Source organism: Chanodichthys erythropterus, chromosome 9, assembly GCF_024489055.1.
Source record: "Chanodichthys erythropterus isolate Z2021 chromosome 9, ASM2448905v1, whole genome shotgun sequence".
NCBI classification, from domain to species: domain Eukaryota; kingdom Metazoa; phylum Chordata; class Actinopteri; order Cypriniformes; family Xenocyprididae; genus Chanodichthys; species Chanodichthys erythropterus.
In genome coordinates, this window is record NC_090229.1 from 25,402,047 (window position 1) to 25,423,294 (window position 21,248).

Sequence of the window (21,248 nt, forward strand, 5' to 3'; positions counted from 1 at the left end):
AAAATACAAAAGAGTTCATAATATTTTACACAATTACTGTTTTTATGATATTTGTGATCAAATAAAAGCAGCCTCGGTTAGCATAAAATATCTTACCGACCCTAAACGTATACAAAGTTCTGTCATGAAACTCTAGATTGCAGGTCCTTTAACTCAACCTGCTCGTAATCACACTGTTATCTATAGGGCACAGCTGGTTGGTTCCTGCTGTATCAGTAGCCAATGAGCTTACATGCTCAAACAAAACACACGAGTATAGATATGCAATAATACTAAATTTCTCAACCAATACAGATAGTTGATTATTCAGAGTGATATCTGCCCATACCGATAATGCTACCTAGGGCTGTTCAACGATAACTGTCGTTATCGTGTACAAAATAAGAGTCTGTGTTTACGTAATATATGTGTGTTTGTTTTGTGTATAATTATATACATACATGTATATATTTAAGAAAAATATCTTATATTTCTATACAAATATTTACATTTATATATAATTTAAATATATAAAAATATAAATATATTTATATATTTATACATACATGCTTATATTTCTTAAATATATACATGTATGTGTGTGTGTGTGTATTTATATATACATAATAATTATACACAAAACAAACACACATATATTACGTAAACACAGACTCTTATTTTGTACACGATAACCACAGTTATCATTGAACAGCCTTAATGCTACCGATAGTTTGGGGGTTCTGCCTTTTATGCCTTTTTTTCATAATAATTTCATAATAATTCATAATTAATCATTTTATTTTGAAAGAAATGCAAATAAAATCTCCATTTCATCAACGTGTTTCAGAGTAACTGGTATCATTTATAAACAAACACATTAGTTACATTTATATTAACACACATTAACTAAATTCTAATATTTCTTAACTTTCTGAATGTTACTTCATTCATTGAAGTACTATTAATATTGAACATCAAACTGGTTTCTTGGCATTTTCTTTACACAAAGCACAAATGCAGTGTGTTTTTCTGCACTCTTTTGATTGACAGGATATATCGGCCCTGACTATTGGCTGTTCTTAAACTATCGGCTGATAACCAATAGTGTGAAAATTTGCTTTTATCGGCCGCTACCGATTATCGATCGATAAATCGGTGCATCTCTACTTGGGTAGCATGTGCTTTAGCAGTGCAGCACGATTTCAGAAACCCTCCACCTTCCCCAGCTCCACCTGTATAGATCTGCTACGGGATACTTGCTCACAGCAGCGTGTCATGTATGCATTGGCAGAACCATGTCCCGTACTTGCTCTGCAGCAGCAGCAGCAATAACCCACAGCAGCAGCAGCCTATAGAAGATCTATTCCACCAAGACCAAACATATCAACATTGTCATACCCATTACCATGCCAAACACTTTGAGAGTTGTCATGACAGAAATATACACAAAAAATAGAATAATGATGAAATTAGAATGAATTTAAATTCTAAGAAGGTTTTTAGCTATCTGTCTGAATCCACTGCTAAAGAAAACACATTTGTGAAGTTACTATAACATCCCCACGTGACGACTAGCCGCAGTCTCTCCTCTGTCACAGAGTGCACAAAGTACTTCACTATTCATTTATATAGTGCAATGTAGAGTCCAGTGGCAGTAGATGTGATGTGCATTAGCTGGTAGTGCTGTCAAGCCCGTGAATGAGAGAAAACTGTCCTTGTGTGCTGACATTACTCCTCACTGGGGTAACAGCCAGAAGTAATGCGGCATAGGCGGGCGCAGGAGGAGGGTGAGGACGCGCCATTGTGGTGTCATGTTGGCATGAGCTGAATATATATGACTTGATCAGCTTTGGCCAAACACCTCAATGTGACGCTGCCATGCAGTTCGTCTTCTTCGTTCCTGCAGCTGCACTAAAGCAAACACAATCCAGTTTGCATTTTTAGCTTTACGCAACATTCCTGTTTTTCTGCTGGAATGTAATTTCTGATTATAGTCAAGCAAGATTTTGATGCATGGAAGTGTTTCCAATATTCTCATCACTGATCTCATCACTTTTTTCATTAATATATTATGGTTTCATATATTCAAAATATTTTCCACTGAATTAGAAAGCACTGTGATCAGCCTATAGTTGGGAATCTTTTTGGCCTGAACAGAGGAGTCATTCAATGCCAGGATGTAGCAGTCTGACTCAACTCACAGTTAACTGAGCACACATTCACTGTGATGAACACACAATGCGTCATTCGCTCTGGTTATGTGAAACGTGACGCCACCAATTGATCTTTGCATCTGGTCTAACGCTGCACCGCAAGAAACATTGCAGCCTCTCTGAGCAGTTATACAATAGTGACCAGTGCTGATTGTTTTTGTGTAGGTAGCATGGCACATGCGCCCTGTGGTTATGGAATATTCTTTATGTCTGCCCTGATCAAGCAGATGCAAAGTGAACCGTGTGGAGTCAAACCAATTGATTGACCTCCTTTTGAGCAGTCATGCGTACAGGACCACCCCCATGTGAACACAGTGTTCACAGCTTATTGGTTGTACTCCCTCAATACTGTTAACAAGATGTTGTTATAGATTGTTTATGAGATGAAGGTGCATCCCTTATTGGCTTGTTGTTCACTGTTCTTGTCGCATTCCATTCCATTAGAAATCGTATCATAATGCAAGCCTACAATCACAATGCAATATATATATATATATATATATATATATATATTAGTGGTGGGCATAGATTCTTTTTTTAATCTAGATTAATCTCACTGTAATCTTGGAATTAATCTAGATTAAAATGGCTCATTTGAATTCTGCCGAAGACATTCAGAATATGTGTGCTACCCGAATAATGACTAAAAGTAATCCGCCATTTTGTCCGACAAAGCAGTCAGGAGTTAGAATATTAATCTCGGTGGAGTTAAACTTTAAAAACTGTGTATATTTACTAGTGTTGTAGTACTCGAGATCGGTCTTGGTCTCGAGACCACTTTTTAAAGGTCTTGGTCTCGTCTCGGAATCGACCGCATTTTTACTCGGCCTTGTCTCGGTCTCGGACGAAGAGGACTCGGGATTTAATTTCAAGACCGGTCAAGACCAAAACTGAGGGCATATCACGAACTTATTTGTTAACATCATTACTGTGATTAGACATTGAACTTCTGACCAAGAGCTTGACTCGTGTCTAATTTTAAATGTTTTTAGTTTTTACTCCCCTCCCCACGCTGTGCCGCACCGCGCCGCCAAACATCACATCACAACACACACACACACGCGCGCGCGCGCGCGCTCCACACGTGAATGCGGGAGATAGGAGAGCAAGCTGTGGCTGTCAGAGATGTCAGCCAATTTTTTTTTGTTTGTAGGCATTAAACTGCCATAACTTTAAAAGACAATATCTCGGTGTGCATTGAACTTTCAGCGCTGTAACTTTGCAGATACTGTTTATGCTCAAGCAGCAACATTACACACTAACTAAAGTTAAAAAAGTGAAATCGCATTGAACCACCACTTTAAAACAAAATGGACTGTCTAGATTAATGCCTCATCGAGATTAGCATTTTTACGGAACTTTGAGTTTTCTAATGTGCGCGAGCGCTTTTCACAAAGCAAACTCGCAAGCATCAGGGGGTGGGGATTATGAGCTTTATTGGGACCAACCACCTGGGGACGATCGAGGCATTTTAGCTTCAGTTTTTAACAGGAGTGCGGTAGGCTTGCTGTCGACAAACAAACTTAATTGACAAAATACAAGTGTTATTAAATTATATCAATGTACACTATATTTCTTTACTTTAAGATATATCGTGATATATAGATTTGTCACCCATCCCTACCTCAGGCTCAACAAAAGAGACTTTGTGAACCTGTCTAAAAATCATTCTTAAATTATTTTTAAATTTGTCCTAAAAGTATAAATGTAACTCTCTGATATGTGCAGACATTCTATCTCTTTACATCTAACCAATTTATTATGTTTTTGCTTCTCAGAAACTTTAATCTCAGAGGAGGAGAAATTAGGAGAAGCAACTTAGTTCTGAATAAATGTTTAAGTTAAATTCAGCTCTTAAGTGTTTGTTCGCATTTATTTGCTTATAGAAGGAAAAGATAAATTCCGACATATCTGCAATGCCTTTTGATTATTTTATCAAAAATTCTCTCTTACATACCCACACACATGAGAGAAGTGCCAATCGTATACATATTCCACATTTTATCATAAGTGTGTCATGCAGTGTGGGGACTTGCACTGGTCTTGGTCTTGACTCGGTCTCGGCCTGTCTTGGTCTTGGTCTTGACTTGGTCTCGACCCTTCAAAGTCTTGGTCTTGGTCTCGGTTTAGGTGGTCTTGACTACAACACTAATATTTACATCTTTCCGCGTTTGAAAAAACATTGATGCTCATGTTCATTCATGTTTATTTGATGCTATAAATGGACTCGTAGTAAGAGATGATCGGTTTATGAGCCTCTTGAGCTGAGGCGCTACAGCAATCTGTCACGACATTGGTCACGACACAATAAAGAGCAACAAAACTTTGAATTTCTTAAAAACTACACTGTTTTAAAGCTGGGACTTTGTTTAATATCATAAGTAACCTGCTCTGTCTTGTCTATCGACGTGTTGTCAGTGTCCTCTTTGCTCTGCAATGTATTTTTTATTGCGTGTGGACTGACAGCGCCACGGCATGTCGGACAAAGCAACAGTAACTAAGGGGGGTGGGTCTTTGCGAAGGGTCAATTCGACTAGGTGTACATCCGCGCTAAAATATCAAGGTGAAAGTCATCATAGCTTGCATAGTATAGACCCAGCTCCCAACCCAACTTTGAGAATAGATTAACGGTGATTTTTTTTTTTTTATAGCCCGATAAGAGTCTCACGTTAACGCAGCACATTAACGCATTAACGCCGATAATGGCCCACCACTAATATATATATATATATATATATATATATATATATATGTATATGTGTGTGTGTGTGTATATATATATATATATATATATGTGTGTGTGTGTGTGTGTGTGTGTGTGTATATATGTGTATGAATATTTAGGGTCGGTAAAATTTGTTAATGCTTTTGAAAGAAGTGTCTGATGCATACCAAGGCTGCAATTACTTGATCAAAAATACCATAAAAGCAGTATTATTGCTAAATATTATTATAATTTAAAAGAACTGTTTGCCATTTTAATATATATATATAAAAAAAAAAAAATTCATACCTACATTTTCAGCATCATTACTTCAGTCTTCAGTGTCACATGACCCTTTTATAATCATTCTGATATGTTGATTTGTTGTGTTGTGCTTTATATTTTTGTGGAAACCAGGATACTTTTTTTCCAGGACACCTTGATCAATAGATCTACTCTAAAGAGCAGCATTTATTTGAAATAGAATGTTTTTGTAACAATGTGACTGTGACTTTGCTCAATTTAATGCATCCTACTGTGTTTTTTTTGTTTTTTTTTGTGACCTGACCACATTAGGTTACACCAACGAATGGTCATTTTAAGGGTCAGATCAGACAGAAATAGCATTTTTAAGGTATTAATTTTAAGTATTATGTATTTTAATCATATATTTTGTTTTAGGGTGACTTGTAACATTCTGTCAAGGGACAACATATGAAAAATGGCTAACTCTGGCAAATTTACTGAAATGCTTATTAATGTGCACTGTCCCTGTAAAGAAAAAAATTATAATCCAGTGACAGTCTTTTTATAAGTTTGGTGTGTTTATCAGTGGATTTCCAATGTCAAATTAGAATTATTTAGATAAACAGTTTTGTTGTCCCACTTAAGAACTTAGTAGCTGAGTGTTATAATTACAGCACCTGATTTTCTGCTGAATGTTTTTTATAAATATATACATATTTTCGCTATGGCTTTAAAAGCACATTTCCCAGCGGGGAAAAGCATGGGGAACATGCTGAAATTGCAGTCATGTGCAGCATTATGCACAGAGGTGGATAAATGTAGTCTGAATTAGAAACATTATAAGGGGGAGGAGACAGACCACTTGTAGAAAAAGTAATGAGAGAAATCATGATTTTTCATTTTTTTTTTGATGATTCTGTTGTTTTCAGATTTTATTGCTGGATTCAAATCTGCTGTTCTATTGTTATTTTAACAAAAGGAATAGTTCACACAAAAATGAAAATTATGTCCATTTACTCACCCTTAAAGGTACAATTTGTGATATTTTTTTCCGCTAGAGGTCGCTAGAAGCCTATTCAAAACAAAGGCGTAGTTTGATGACGCCAAGTTTTAGAGCGGAAACTTGGGACATGTGGTCTCCATCTCAGAGGACGGTGCAAAAGAATAGGGATTGGAGTCTGGAAGAACTCATGTTCGTGGATGCGATTATTAACGTTACTGTAGTATGAAGCAGAGCAGGACCGAGTGTTGCGGGAGCGATTGATCAACACACGCCTCACGAGCAGCGGGACTTTTATTATGACACAGTCGCCGGCGCCGTTTCCGATTTTCCGGTCATGAGTTTACGGGAGCTGTCCTTGTCGACAGAACCAGCGGCAGATGGTTAACAGTAATTATGTTCCATAAATAAGTAACACAATCCACCATAAAACGTACAAGAAGTAAATAAGGAACTGCTTGAAGCAAGCTAGTGGTTTGCTGGACGCTAGACTCTACTTCCGCATTTGTCCACGGCACTTGTCATGTGGTTTCTACGTCAGTAAAGGTGGTAACAAAGGGTAACTGATGTCATTGACAGGCGACTGCACTGCCCCGTGTCACTGTTTAGAATGGGAATTTTCTCATGATTTACAAGTAGTTGAAAACATTAGAGATATTGTTAGTAATCAGCTGGACAAAATATATAACACTAGCCTAGTGGTTTTTGGATATTTTACTGCAAAAATTTTACATATTGTAGCTTTAAGTTGTTCCAAACATGTATGAATTACTTTCTTCTGTTGAACACAAAAGAAGATATACTGAAGAATGTCAGAAACCATTCTTCTTTTGTGTTCAGCAGAAGAAAGAAATTCATACAGGTTTGGGACAACATGAGGGTGGGTAAATGATTTTTGGGAGAACTATCCAGGTTTGGAACAACATGAGGGTGAGTAAATGATTTTTGGGAGAACTATCCTTTTAAGGTTTGGTGCTGAAATGAATTATGTGCACATATTTCACTCATTTTTTTTGTTTTTCTTACTCTCCATCTGTTTATCTTTATAGCCATCCATTCATTCATCCATCATTGTATCCGCTAAGCCTAAATAAGTATGAGAACACTCCGTGCCGGTGTATAGGGAAGTGTATACTGTTTACCTTTGGGTCTTGAGAGCCGAATTCATTCGATTCTCCACCAACATCATAACAATAGATTAGATAGTTGACAAAGAGTAATTGCTTTCTGTGGTATGTGTGCAACAGTGAGGTGGAAAAGCAGTACAGAGGCATGACCTGTTATGGGAATTGTATTAGATTTCATTTAAAGGCTCCACTGTTTCAAGGCTGTGTATCCTCTGTAGGATGAATATGTGTGTGCAGTTCAATGGTACCAGTGAAAAGCCCCCCTGTTGCTATGTAGGGTTATGCAAGCTCTGTTCTCCAGTCTGTCTGCGGTTTATCATGAATACCCTTAACACAAGGGAAAATTATGTTTGTATACAGTACAAGCTGGTCTAACTATCTTCGAATGGCCACACATAACTACTCCACAGAGTGAAAGCTATCTGTTAGCATTCCCGTTCAGCATCGCTTGATAGGAGTACACTTGAATTTGAATCTTTGCAGTTGTTATTAGTCTACATAATATCTGCTAACATTCTTCTCATCTATGTTAACTGCCAATTTCCATGGTTTTTCAATGACTTTTCAAGTGATTTGTGAAGGATAAGGACTTTTAATAAGCATTTAACAGGGACTGCACTCACAATCCAAATGATTTATAGCCTATTAATATTTATGTTCATTACCAAGATTTCAATTCTTTTCTATGACTTTTACAGGCTTGGACCAAATGACCATTTTCAAATGACTTGATTTTTAAACATCCTTAAAATGAGATAAATTTCCTTAAGAATCTAAATAGAGTACAACAGGGTTGACATTTTTTGTAGGCCAAAACCCGAAAAAGGCGATTCCATCATCCCAAATCAATGGAGTTTTTAATGGGTTTTTGGTTAAAAGCCTGAAATAAGGTATGTGGTTACCACAAGCTCAAGATAGGCATATTTGTTACATTTTTATTACAGTAAATACATAATACCCCTTGGTGATTTTTTACCACATTGAAGACATGTGACCGTTATAGCCCTCATTTAGGTGTTTTACTTCTGGCTATTTAGGCTTCAAAATTAATAAAAGTTGTGTTAATCTGGGAAGATTATCATGATGAATGAAACTTGAAAGGCTTGTCACAGCTTATTTTCTAATAAATAAATAAAAATTCTTACGAGCTTACATAAATTATTTTGACAACATCTGGGTAACAAGTGAATTATAGCTACAGTTAGCATCGAGCTACACTTGAAAATTTTTAAGATTAATACTAAGCTTTTACTCAAAACTCACTGTAAACCACCATAGAGTATTTGTAATAGCTTCTGATTGCAATCTAATGTGGATTTTGGCCATATGATGTAATACAGCAGAAATATGTTGTTTGTGGCATTTTAGAATAAGCTAATCACTACACTTGCTTAGCATTTCTCATGTAAACATCCTTTACTCTTATAAAAATCACATGAAAACCATATGCTGTCGTAATCATATGTTTATTAGCTTCATGTTTCACATGTGGAAACATTTCTGTGGGTAAGATAGGTACGGAGACAGAACATAATGGCACTTTGTCATTGGAAAACAAAAACCCTGTTATGAAATGTATGAGTGTCAAATATGTGCAAGGAATGATCTTATTCTTTATCATAGCAGTGACTCCGGAAGTGAAAACACAGGGAGACAGCACTGGATCCAACTAATATCCTCACCAGATCAAATAATTCAGTGGAAAATTAATAGTCTAAAGAAATACTCAACATGTGTAAATATACCAATATAACATTCACAGAGGGGAATACATCTGCAAAGATTTTGAAGATAAAATACGTTATTACCAATTCTGTGGGGTGTAACGGAAAAGTAATATGACAAGTAGTGTAACAAATTAGGAGTAATAAGTAATAATATTACTTTTGAAAGGAGTAACGAGTAATGAGTAATAAATAACACTTTTTGATAGCACTCAATTGTGTAAGACAATTAGATTTGTACAAAGTAGAATAATGCAAAGGATCAACATAGCATGCATTATGTGGTCTTTTAATTAAGAATGAATGTTGATTGAGTACTCCCTGAACTGCACTACTTTACTAACACAGCATTAGTGACGCTTTATCACCCAGTGTAGCTTGAGCTGTGCACTTGTGGACACTGTGAGTATGGCACAGAATCAGTCGTAATTAATTTTGAACCATTGTGCAGTGAACCAAGTTCAACTTAACAGGAGGCTAAATGATTCTGACACAAGCTCCCCCGGTTGTCTTACCAAAGACAAACACTTGTAAGTAATTTTACCATAGGGAAAACTAGAGAAAGCCACTGAGCAGTAGGAAAGGCTTGTGATCTGATTTTATACCTGAAGGAGGTTCTGTCTTAAGATACAGACGAATAGGGTTAGGGGAGTTTGTGAGATCACAGAACTGTTCTTCAAAGTTGAGAACTTAAGAGAGACTCTGCTAAATGGTACATCAAATTATTATATAAATGCTGCTAATCGTGACAAACGTACAGATGGCAGAAACCTACAGAGAATTCAAGAAATGATTTAAAAGTAAAGATTTAAAAGTTCAATTCAAGTTTATATGTATAGCGATTTTCACAAAATTGTTTCAAAGCAGGTTTACAGAAAATGAATGTGTCATTTTTACAATTAGGAAGTATTCTGTTATCAACCAGATGAGTGTGTCAAAGTAATGAGTTCAGGGAGTGAATTTCAAGGGGGGGGGGGGGGGGGGTGTAGTTCCAGTTCAAAATGTAGAGGATTTCCATTGTTTATCCATGCAATAACCTCCAAACCCTATGCAAATTTCATACTTAAATATAGTGGGATTTTCTAATATATAAAAATGTCTTCAATTAGGAATCTCTGCCATTTACACCACTGGCTAAAAGACAATACATGACATGAATGACAAAAGCACGTATCAAATTTACTAAAAATCTGAATCTAAATCTGAAAATAAAAGGCAATTCAAAATATTAATAAATCTATAATTAAACTAAAATAACACTGCCATGGACGCTGTTTGTCTGTCTTCCATTGGTTGGACAAACAGATAAAAAATTAGTAAACAAATACACATTTTAGTTGGGATTGATAATTGATCAAATATATTTTTGCAGAGGGGCCTTAAAGTCTAAAATCTTTAATATGAACATAAAATGCTTAGTTTGAATGACATGTTCTAGAAGAATTCCATAATTATGTTCCAATTTAATAATCATGTTCCTTTTGTTTGTATTTTATGAAAGTTGACTTCTGTTCAGTTTAAATGTCAGCCTTAGCCTTCAGCTTATTCTGGTTCCCATGGATACTCTGGAATCTCTACATGTGCGATAAATACCTGAGGAGACTGATTCACATCTTGTAAATTAAATGTCTATAATTCCCTTAGCCTGCTGGTCCACAGTAATAGATCCATCGCCACAGGGGATGTCCAAGACTAGACGGAATGACACATCATGTCTTCCTAAATATTGTTTATGGGACTTACAATCTAGTTCATTTTAAATTCCAATTTGTACGCCAAAGATGGATGACTTTTGCTTCAAGGTCACTATATTGTGAGCAGAGGTTGACAGGTACCTGAGCAGGTGAATAAGCCAAACAAAATCAGTGTGATTTTAGCAGCGAGGTCCAGCCTCAAACATTAAGAGCACCTTCAAGGTCAAGCTTACCAGGACTAGCGATATAAATGTAACCGCATAGGGGTCACACTGAATTTTTTTCTTGTTTTCAGTAAAAATATTTAAATATCATTAAAACAAAATCAGTATTAAGATGTCAACACCTGTTTACAGAAAATTGATCTGACTTTACCATAAATATATGAAGTTTTATTGAGATTTATGCTTAAAACTTGAAGTATTTAAACATTAAAAGAAAGTAAATATATTAATTAATATGATGTATTGAGGTATTTTTTACACCATTGGTGGAATGCTTTAAAATTTAATGGGGTTTATGCTTAAAATAAGAAAAAAATGCTAGTAAATAAAAAGTCCTTTAACATCCATTGCACAAAAGATTCACCGGCAACTATAGTTGCCACATTGTATGGTTATCATTTTCCTTTTGTAAGTTTTTTTCAAGATGTTTTCCATGCTTTATTTTTCAATGACATGTAAGAAAACATCCAAATAAAGGATTTTAAGAACAAAAAAAAGCCTTCACTTTCTTCCTGTGACATGAGGCTGTCAACTTCCTACCCCTACTTCCAGGAAGCATATTGAAGGCAAACCCTCCCAAAGAAAAGTAATTTTCATGTTAATATTAGGAATTTTTTGTTGACATATATATATAAGTAATCATGAGGGTCTCTAGAATCATCCAAACAAAACAAATCTTACAAGAGATCTATAGTTTTTTGTATACTTAGTCAAAAGTCCAAGCGGCAACTATAGTTGCCGGTGGGCAAATGACTTGTAAGTACATATATCAGGGGAAATGGGGTATACTGTGTTTAATGGGTTAATAAATCAAGGTTATTTGTCTTGTTTAGTGCTTTTGGCTTTCATAATATTTTATATTGTTATATATTATATATTGTTATTTGTTAATTAATTTATTTTTAATTAATTTATTTTTTGTTTGTTTGTTATATGTGACCCTGGACTACAAAACCAGTCATAAAAGGGTCAATTTTTTTAAATTAAGATTTATACATCATCTGAAAGGTGAATATATATAAGCTTTCCATTGATGTATGGTTTGTTAGGATTGGACATTTGGCCGAGATACAACTATTTGAAAATCTGGAATCTGAAGGTGCAAAAAAATCTTTTCGAAATATTGAGAATATTGCCTTAAAGTTGACCAAATGAAGTCCTTAACAATGTGTATCCACTGACAAAAAGATTTTTTTTATATATTTACAGTAGAAAAATGACAAAATATCTTCATGGAACATGATCTTTACTTAATATCCTAATGATTTTTGGCATTAAAGAAAAAAAATCAGTAATTTTGACCCATACAATGTATTGTTGGCTATAGCTACCAATATACCCGTGCGACTTCTGACTGGGTTTGTGGTCCAGGGTCACATATAGATGTAATTTTTTCTAATCAACAATGTAATTTAACATTTTAATTCACAATGCTCTGTTAGAACAACTAAACAGCTGCACTTTGTTCTGCATTATGTTCCACCACTTTAAATCAAACTGATTTGTTGTTTGTTGCGTTTTCATATTCAAGAGATTATAAGCTAGATGCAGCATTTTTGTGTTTGTATCGAATGTTCTTCGACTTTGATTGATCTGTTGAAAGCAGTTATTTTGAGTTAGATGCATAAATGTTATCCTCCTATTCCAATTTTACATTGAGGGGTGCATACAACATATTTGCCCACCGGCAACTATAGTTGCCGCACATTCAAACACGTTTTTTAAGAAAAAAAAAAAAAAACCTGGGGAAAATAAATGCAGAACATGTTCACATAGGACACTATTAACAGGACTATATGCATGAAACCATAAAAAAATAAAATAAAATTGGGCACAAATGGGTTAAAAAGGTTCTTAAAATGTTCTTCGGACTAAGAAAATTGTTGTTTCACTGAAAGGTTCTTTGGGGAACCAAAAAATGTTCTTCTATGGCATTGCCATACTTTTTTTTTAATTATTATTATTGAAGGCAAGTCTTACTATCTTGAACAATTTAATTTATTACATTAAGGATGCTTAGAAAAATACTGGTAGATTTTAAATGCACATAATTTGAAAATTGCCATTTCCAGGCCTGGCAATTAATAAAATCTTAACAAGTCAATGAAAGGTTTTGGAAATCTCTATAATGAACATAATTTTTTCTAGTTATGCTGAGCTCTAAAATATTTAATGATCTAGAAATTGCTTTTTTGTCTCTATAAAATGATTGTTAAAAATCCTTATCCATCACGAACCACTGGAATAATCATGGAAATTCACTGATTAAAGTGTATGGGAACCCTCATGGCTGGAGACTTGTGAGTTCAAACCCTGGTGGGTCTGTGGTTTTCCCAATGGTACCATAGCAGGTAAAAAGAAAAAAAGAAAAGAAAAGAAAACAAAAAAAAAAAAACATTTTTCTCTCTCTGTATGCCGGCTCTCTCTCTCGAGCTATGATACTAACGCCAAGCACAAAGTATCTTTCCCCAGAATCTAGCTATTAACTCTATGACCGATAGCAGCAGTCAAACTCTATTACCTCAGTCATCCACTTTCATAAGGACAGGCTGGCCACAGGGAGGCGATAGGACGCCTCACCCCCACATGCTCTATTTGTCCTCTGCTCCCTTCCTTTTGCCCCGAACCAACCCTCTCCCCCTCACCCCTCGTCCACTGCCTCTAAATCATCAGCACTGGCCCTAGGGCAGCTCAATAGCTCTACACTGGATCACAGACAGTTTCTAAAACTGCCAACCAGCTGGGTGGACCCACGTCCACACACAGACACACACACACTCCCACATTTTCCCTGGAAACACTTCGGTGCATGTGTTTATGTGTACAGCAGAGAAGAAATACGATGACAGGCACAGCACTTGTATCTCCTTGTGAATCCCTTTTTAATGATTTCCATTACTGTAAGTGGAGATGCAGCGAGACAGTAGTGCAAGATTGATGAGGCTCTAGGTGTAATGTTAAAACAGTCTGGGCGCTGTGCTGGCACTCTGAGCAGGCAGAGTGAAAATGCCAAGGTTTATACTGCATGGGGAAATACCTTATGACTGCACTGTGCATCCAGAACCAGCAACCACTGCAAAACTACATTCACATGTAAAACAACACATTATATTCCCTTACCTGAAAAGGCCAGCTTGGACCAACAACATTATCCAGACTAGTTTATGTTAGCTAGTGCTAATTATATGACCGCCACTACCATTAAAATTTGCTGGTAATATAGCATTATGAAAATTAAAGGTGCCCTAGAATTAAAAATTGAATTTACCTTGGCATAGTTGAATAACAAGAGTTCAGTACAGGAAATGACATACACTCCATTGTGAAATGTCTCACACTCCATTGTTTCCTCATTCTTATATAAATCTCATTTGTTTAAAAGACCTCCGAAGAACAGGCGAATCTCAACATAACACCGACTGTTACGTAACAGTCGGGATCATTAATATGTACGCCCCCAACATTTGCATATGCCAGCCCATGTTCAAGCCATTACACAAGGGCAGGACGTCTGGATGTGCACAGCTGAATCAACAGACTAGGTAAGCAAGCAAGAACAATAGCGAAAAATGGCAGATGGAGCAATAATAACTGACATGATTCATGATATCATGATATTTTTAGTGATATTTGTAAACTCTCTTTCTAAATGTTTCGTTAGCATGTTGCTAATGTACTGTTAAAGGGCACCTATTATGCCCCTTTTTACAAGATGTAATATTGGTCTTGGGTGTCCCCAGAATGTATTTGTGAAGTTTCAGCACAAAATACCCCACAGTTAATTTATTATAACCATTTGAAAATGTCATTTTTGGGGCCTGTTTTAAAAAAAGCTGTTTTGGTGTGTACCACCTTAAATATAAATGAGATGCATATCCCCGCCCTGCCTTTGGATGAGGGCGTAACTTGCATACCTATGGCGATAAACAGTCGGTAGAAGCAGAATGGCTGAGAGTAAGAGACCCGCTGTTTTGTATGGCATTCAGCCGTACATGTTTGAACCGGAATCAGACCCAGATGATGAAGAGACTCCGGCAGAAGAAACACAATTGAGAATGGAGCAGGTCGTCTCTGAAAGGTTATTTGATACATTTATGTACTCATAGAGTTTTAATCGCGCCCCTTTTGCAATTATGGATGTGCAACACACACACACACACACACACACACACACACACACACACACACACACACTGTGATAACGTTCGCACAATTTTTTGAAACTACAAACACAAATACTGTGATAACGTTTGCTAAGTACGTTAGATACACACTATACAAACAAGGTTTAAATTATATACACAGACATTCTACGACGACGGCAACGACAACTTTAGACGCATTTGTTATTGAATTGGCTGACATCGACTGAAATGACTAACTTATTTGCTCAAAAAACATTAAATACACTTACTTCTTCTGGAGGTGACGTTGGATCGCGAACAGTAGGCAACGATCCACACTTGAGGATCAACTTTGAAGCAAGACCTGCTTTGAATTGACCCTCGTTCTCAAAACAGTCAGTCAAAAAATTATTTGCGCAAACAAACGTATTTTGGAATTTTGAGTGGCGCCTTTCCTTCGTAAATAAAATCCATCCACTGTGTTTTCAGTGGCTCTGATGTCGGAAGTGAGTGAAAACTACTATGTTCATTATTACATTCCACAACAGAACACTTATGTTTCTTAGGAGACATTACCGGCTGTCGTTGAAACAATGGATGATGGTTGACAGATCACCGACGGCGGGGTCTATGCCAAAACCAGATTGTCAATCAAACCACGTGGGTGGGGCTTAGCGCAATTCTACGTCACAGTGAGAGCAATCTTAGAACAGTGCTTATGAATTATTGAGATTGTAAAAAAAACACTGGGTGGATTTTTCTCATTCTAGGGTGGTTTTGCTCACACACTGCCAACACACATTTATGGTCAAACAGCATGTAAAAGTGAATTTTGCATAATAGGTGCCCTTTAAATGTGGTTAAAGTTACCATTGTTTATTACTGTATTCACAGAGACAAGAGCCGTCGTTATTTTCATTATTAAACACTTGCAGTCTGTATAATGCAGAAACACAACTTTATTCTTTATAAATCTCTCAAACAGTGTAGCATTAGCCGTTAGCCACGGAGGATAGCCTCAAACTCATTCAGAATCAAATGTAAACATCCAAATAAATACTATACTCACATGATCCGATGCATGCATGCAGCATGCATGACGAACACTTTGTAAAGATCCATTTTGATGGTTATATTAGCTGTGTGAACTTTGTTTATGCAATGATGGGGGGGCATTAATAATAATAATTAGTATTAATAATTTACAAAGACCATTTTACTTACTTTTCACTATTTTACTAATTATTTTACAAAGTGTTTTTTGATCAAATAATTTTAGCATTGGCATAACAGACTCCTTTCAAAAACTTTCAGTTCTAATTTATTTCTGTGTTGGTAAAGCTGAATTTTCAGAATCATTACTCTGACACAGTCTTCAGTGTCACATGATCCTTCAGAAATCATTCTAATATTCTGATTTGGTGCTCAAGAAACATTTCTTTTTATTATCAGTGTTGAAAATGGTGTGTTGCTTAATATTTTTGTGGAAACAATACTACATTTATTTCAGGATCTTTGATTAATCTAAAGTTCAAAAGAACAGCATTCGAAATAGAAATATTTTGTAACATTATAAATGTCTAACTGTCACTTTTGATCAATTTAATACATTCTTTTTCTGTCAATCAATCAATCAATCAATCAATCAATCAATCAATCAATCAATCAATCAATCAATCAATCAATCAATCAATCAATCAATCAATCAATCAGTCAATCAAATAAAATTTCTTATCTTGGACTCCAAATCCAAAAATGTCTGTAATTCAATCCAGATACTATAATGAAAATCTAAGTTTGCACAATTATACAAACTGTAATACGTCATATCATAAGAACAGAACCCTAGTCTTTTCAGGAGGGTGGACAGAGGCAAATCTCACCTAACACTCATTAAAAGTTATTTTACTGCAAACAAAGGCTCAGTAATGTACACTATTGGTTTATTCAATGACTGAGACAAGTGGAAGAACTTTATCTGTCAGATCACCAAGTGTAGGACACGGCTGAATAGATAAAACAACAACAACAACAACAATGGTGATGTATACCCACACATAGAGATGAGATGGGAGCAGTTCTTGTTTGCCAGTTAAGATTTTCTATTTCAGTTATGCCTTTTGGCACTTTACATTTCAGAGAATCTCCCTCCTGCTGTTCAATAGTCCCACTCATCTGGAATGATGTAGTTTGAGGAACAAATGCCACCACAACAGTAGTGAACATGTTTGCCAGGCAAAAAGGACAAACAATCTTGCTGGGAGGAATATAGGCTCACAGGTAGAGGATTGTTTTAGCTCCATTAAACTGGAAATGGATGTGCTCTTAGAAAATGTAATGAAAGAAAAAGGCAATTATTCTGCAATATGCTGAGGGTTATTCTTCACCTCACTATGCAACTCCCATATGAGCAAGCCTTTTTTCCCCAAAAAGAGTGTGCGAAAAAAAGAAAGAAAAAAAAAAACCTTTAGTAAACAAAGAGAAATCAGCATATTAACATGCTTCTCTGAAAGAAGAATTGAAACCCAACTGAATTATACCTGCTGGCCAAATGTAGATGTTAGTAGGTGGCCTAATTATGTTTTTGAATAGCTGAATTGTTTGTTTTTACTCTTTTTTTATTTATATGGCCCCATTATAAAAGTCTCAATCATGAAGTTATGCAGTTGTGGTGTTTGTATTTTGGCAGGTAACAGAAAGTTAAACACTTGCTGTCAATCATATCAAAGATCTGAAATTTCTTGGTCTCACAGGGCAACAACTGTTTTCAATTTAAAAAACAAAAAAACAACAGCAAATGCTGCCAAATCCATTATTTACTCCTTCCAAAAGAAGCATGTTAAATCCATTGCACAATCCGTGTCTTGTTTTGGATTTTTTTTTAGAAGTAACCTGCTGTACTCACTGAAGAATTACCTGCAAAGCAGTTTGTAAGCCAATATTACATGTGCAACTGATGTAAACCGTACCTACAACATTGCTGAAGTAAACAATCTTAATTGAAAATAGTTGTTTTGACATTTATGAGCATTTATGAGGGATTTTTTTTTTTCTAGTAACTAGGCGTTTCTCAATGTCAAGGAAGGATCCTCGGAAGCCAGAATTTCGAGGATGCTGCACCATCGATATCCGTCGAAGGACTGTTCCAATGTCGAGGATCCTCGGAATTTCAAAAAAGGACTGAGTCCTTCGTTCCAAAACTATCCCATATACAGGAAAGGATGCATATGTGTAGCCTTTGTGCTCTTCGCGCTCTCAAATCACCCACAATCCTATGCGCGTAGCTTTGCGATCTTGTTCAAAAAATGTAAAAAAAAATGTTGGATGTTAGCAGGCAATATGCTTTCAAATGTAAGTATATTTATGTTACTAAACATTTGTTATAACAGTAGTAAATATGTCAGATAAATAAAGTTTAACGTTTAAATGCCAGTACAAATTACTACCGTATTGATTTTATAAATTATACAAATACAAATTACGTTATTGATGGCTAACTGAACCGGACCGTCATTTAACAATTGTTAGCTTGATTGCTGTCACCGGCATTTCTTTTATAAATAACTACAGTAGTCAACATTTGAAGTGGATCAAAACCTTTCATCAAAGTTGTCCTAAAACCTTCCTCTTAGGACAACTTTGATTAACTTTTTTGATCCACTTCAAATGTTGACTACTGTAGTTAAGTTGTCCAAAGTAATTTAACGTTAATATTATACCATTATACCATTCACAGCGTTATTCACAGAGCTTTCTCATCTTTTTTAGACCTTTTCACTGACGTAATGACGCAATGACGTGCACTTGCTAGTCTGTTCCATTTATGTGTTCTCCGAATGCTAAAGAGGAGCCTCGCCTAACCTCTGAAGGAAGTGACTTGGAAGGACCAGTCCTGCCAAGGAAGTATCCTTGACATTGAGAAACGCCTTCTGTTTGAGTGTGTTTACAATATTATTACTTTTTAATACACCATTGCATATAAAGCATGCCTAAATATGGCCCAGAGTTGCATAAACTAACAAAATAATAAAAACTATAGGCAGTGGCTATAAGTACAAATAGCGATAGAGGCTATTTTTTTTTTTTTTTTTGCACTAATTGTAAATAGTTGTTTACTACTATATTGTATAGTATAATGTAGTATATCATAAATTTTTTTTTTTTTTTTTTTTTTTCATTCTTTATTCCAGACCCTTAGGTCCATATCAAACAAATAAAAAACAAGAAAAAATAAATCCGTAAAATAACAGAAAAAGTACTGGCAGCTCATTACCTGGACATTATGCAATAATTTTAGGAACATTTCGGTTAACACTAAAACACAACTCATTGAAGTGCAAAATTCTAAATACAGGTAAAACACCTGTAAAAAAATAAATACAGAAAATTCTGTTAAATTAATACAGTACAATGCAATGTCAGGTGAGCATGACCACGATAGAGATAATAATCTAAACAAAACAGATATTTTGTTTTGGCAGAGTATCCGAGGCAGTAAAGGCACAACACTTTTCTGGAAGGGGGCTGGGAGCAGCAGCTCATTTGCATTTAAAGACACATGTATGAAAACAGCATGTTTGTGCTTCAAGTCAAAAATGGGCATTTACAATATGGTATAATAAATTGTTTGTGGGAAATTTTGAGCTGTGACTTTACAAAAACATTCTGAGGACACCTGAGACTATATTATCCTGTGAAAAATGAAAATAAATGCCTCTCTGAGCTGATATGCAATGGGAAAAGGGAGAAGGTAGGGGAAAGGCAGATTCAAACTTGGATCAGCTGCATCAAAAGTTAATGTTACCCACCTTACACTCCATACCACTGATACCATTTCTTTTGTAATTTTATCTGGCTCAATCAGACACTGAGGGATGGAGTTATAGTGTAAATAGCCTCTGCCAACAAGGTGTGCTTTTTGTACTTGGTGTCAATAGACACTCCGAAAACTGGAATAAATAAATAAATAACAGTAAAATAACACTGATCCGAAATTAATATCTGTATAAACAAAATTAATATCTGTATAGACAGGTTGAAACCCATATGACTCCTCCTTACTCTCAAATAAACAGTTTTTTTTAAATACAAAAATGGTATTTTAATCGTAGTCTGCTCTGGATTTAAAATGAAAATGCACTGTGCACACATAGTCCCACTGGGTTTTCAGAATAAAACTAAAATGGACCATAAATTAAGAGATGGCGTATTTGCCTACTGCAGCGTAACATTTTAAAAGAATTTTACAGCATAAAAACAAGACGGGAGGAGAAAGGAACAAAACAGCGAGGATCTCAATTAGAGACTTTTTTTTGATTTTTTTTCTTTTTTTTTTGTCTTATTCCATGACCAAATATCTTCTTTGTTGTCTTGTATTCCTACATTGAGCTAAGGCATATCTCAGGTAAATCCAGACTTGAGCCTGATTAATACCCCAGCTGTGAATGAATCAGGGTGGAGTAAATGATCACTGGGTCGAACAGGAAGACCGGCCCAGTGAAATTAAATTAACTCAAACATGTCAGCCGCTCAGAGACTGATTATTGTCCTCAGCCTTCTCACAAATCTCTCATTTGCCTCAATTTACTGCAAACGGAAAAAAGGACAGTATGGTAAGATTCCATTTTAATCCATATCTCTCAGGGAAAATGTAAAGACCCTGGTATTGTTGGGGTAATTCATCATCAATCTCTAATTTATGATTGAATATAATGCAGAATATAATGTATTAAATGGTTAGTTGACCCAAAAATGAAAATAATGTCATTTATTACTCACCTTCATGTCGTTCGACACCTGTAAGACCTTTGTTCATCTTCGGAACACAAATTATGATATTTTGATTAAATTCGATGGCTCAGTGAGGCCTCTATGGACAGCAATGCCATTGTAACTCTCGCCAAAAAAAACAAAATAACTACTTTTCAACAATATAGTGATGGGGCGATTTCAAAACACTGCTTCGGAGCTTTACAAATCCGATCAGTGATTCGGAGTGCCCAAGTCACATGATTTCAGCAGTTTAGACGTTTGATAGGAGATCCGAATCACTGATTCGATTCGTGAAGCTCTGAAGCAGTGTTTTGAAATCGGCCCATCACTATTATCGTGAAAAGTCGTTATTTTGTTTTTTTTGGCACACAAAAAGTATTCTCGTCACTTTATAATATTAAGTTAGAACCACTGAATGTTTTTAGTAGCTTTATGGATCTT

At 35.7% G+C, this 21,248-nt stretch overlaps 1 protein-coding gene across 3 annotated transcripts in view; it reads left to right on the forward strand.

Annotated features, from left to right (window-relative positions):
• The window catches only part of gfra2a (GDNF family receptor alpha 2a), a 106,581-nt gene that overhangs the window by 2,902 nt on the left and 82,431 nt on the right, over nt 1-21,248 (forward strand). The window lies entirely within an intron of this gene.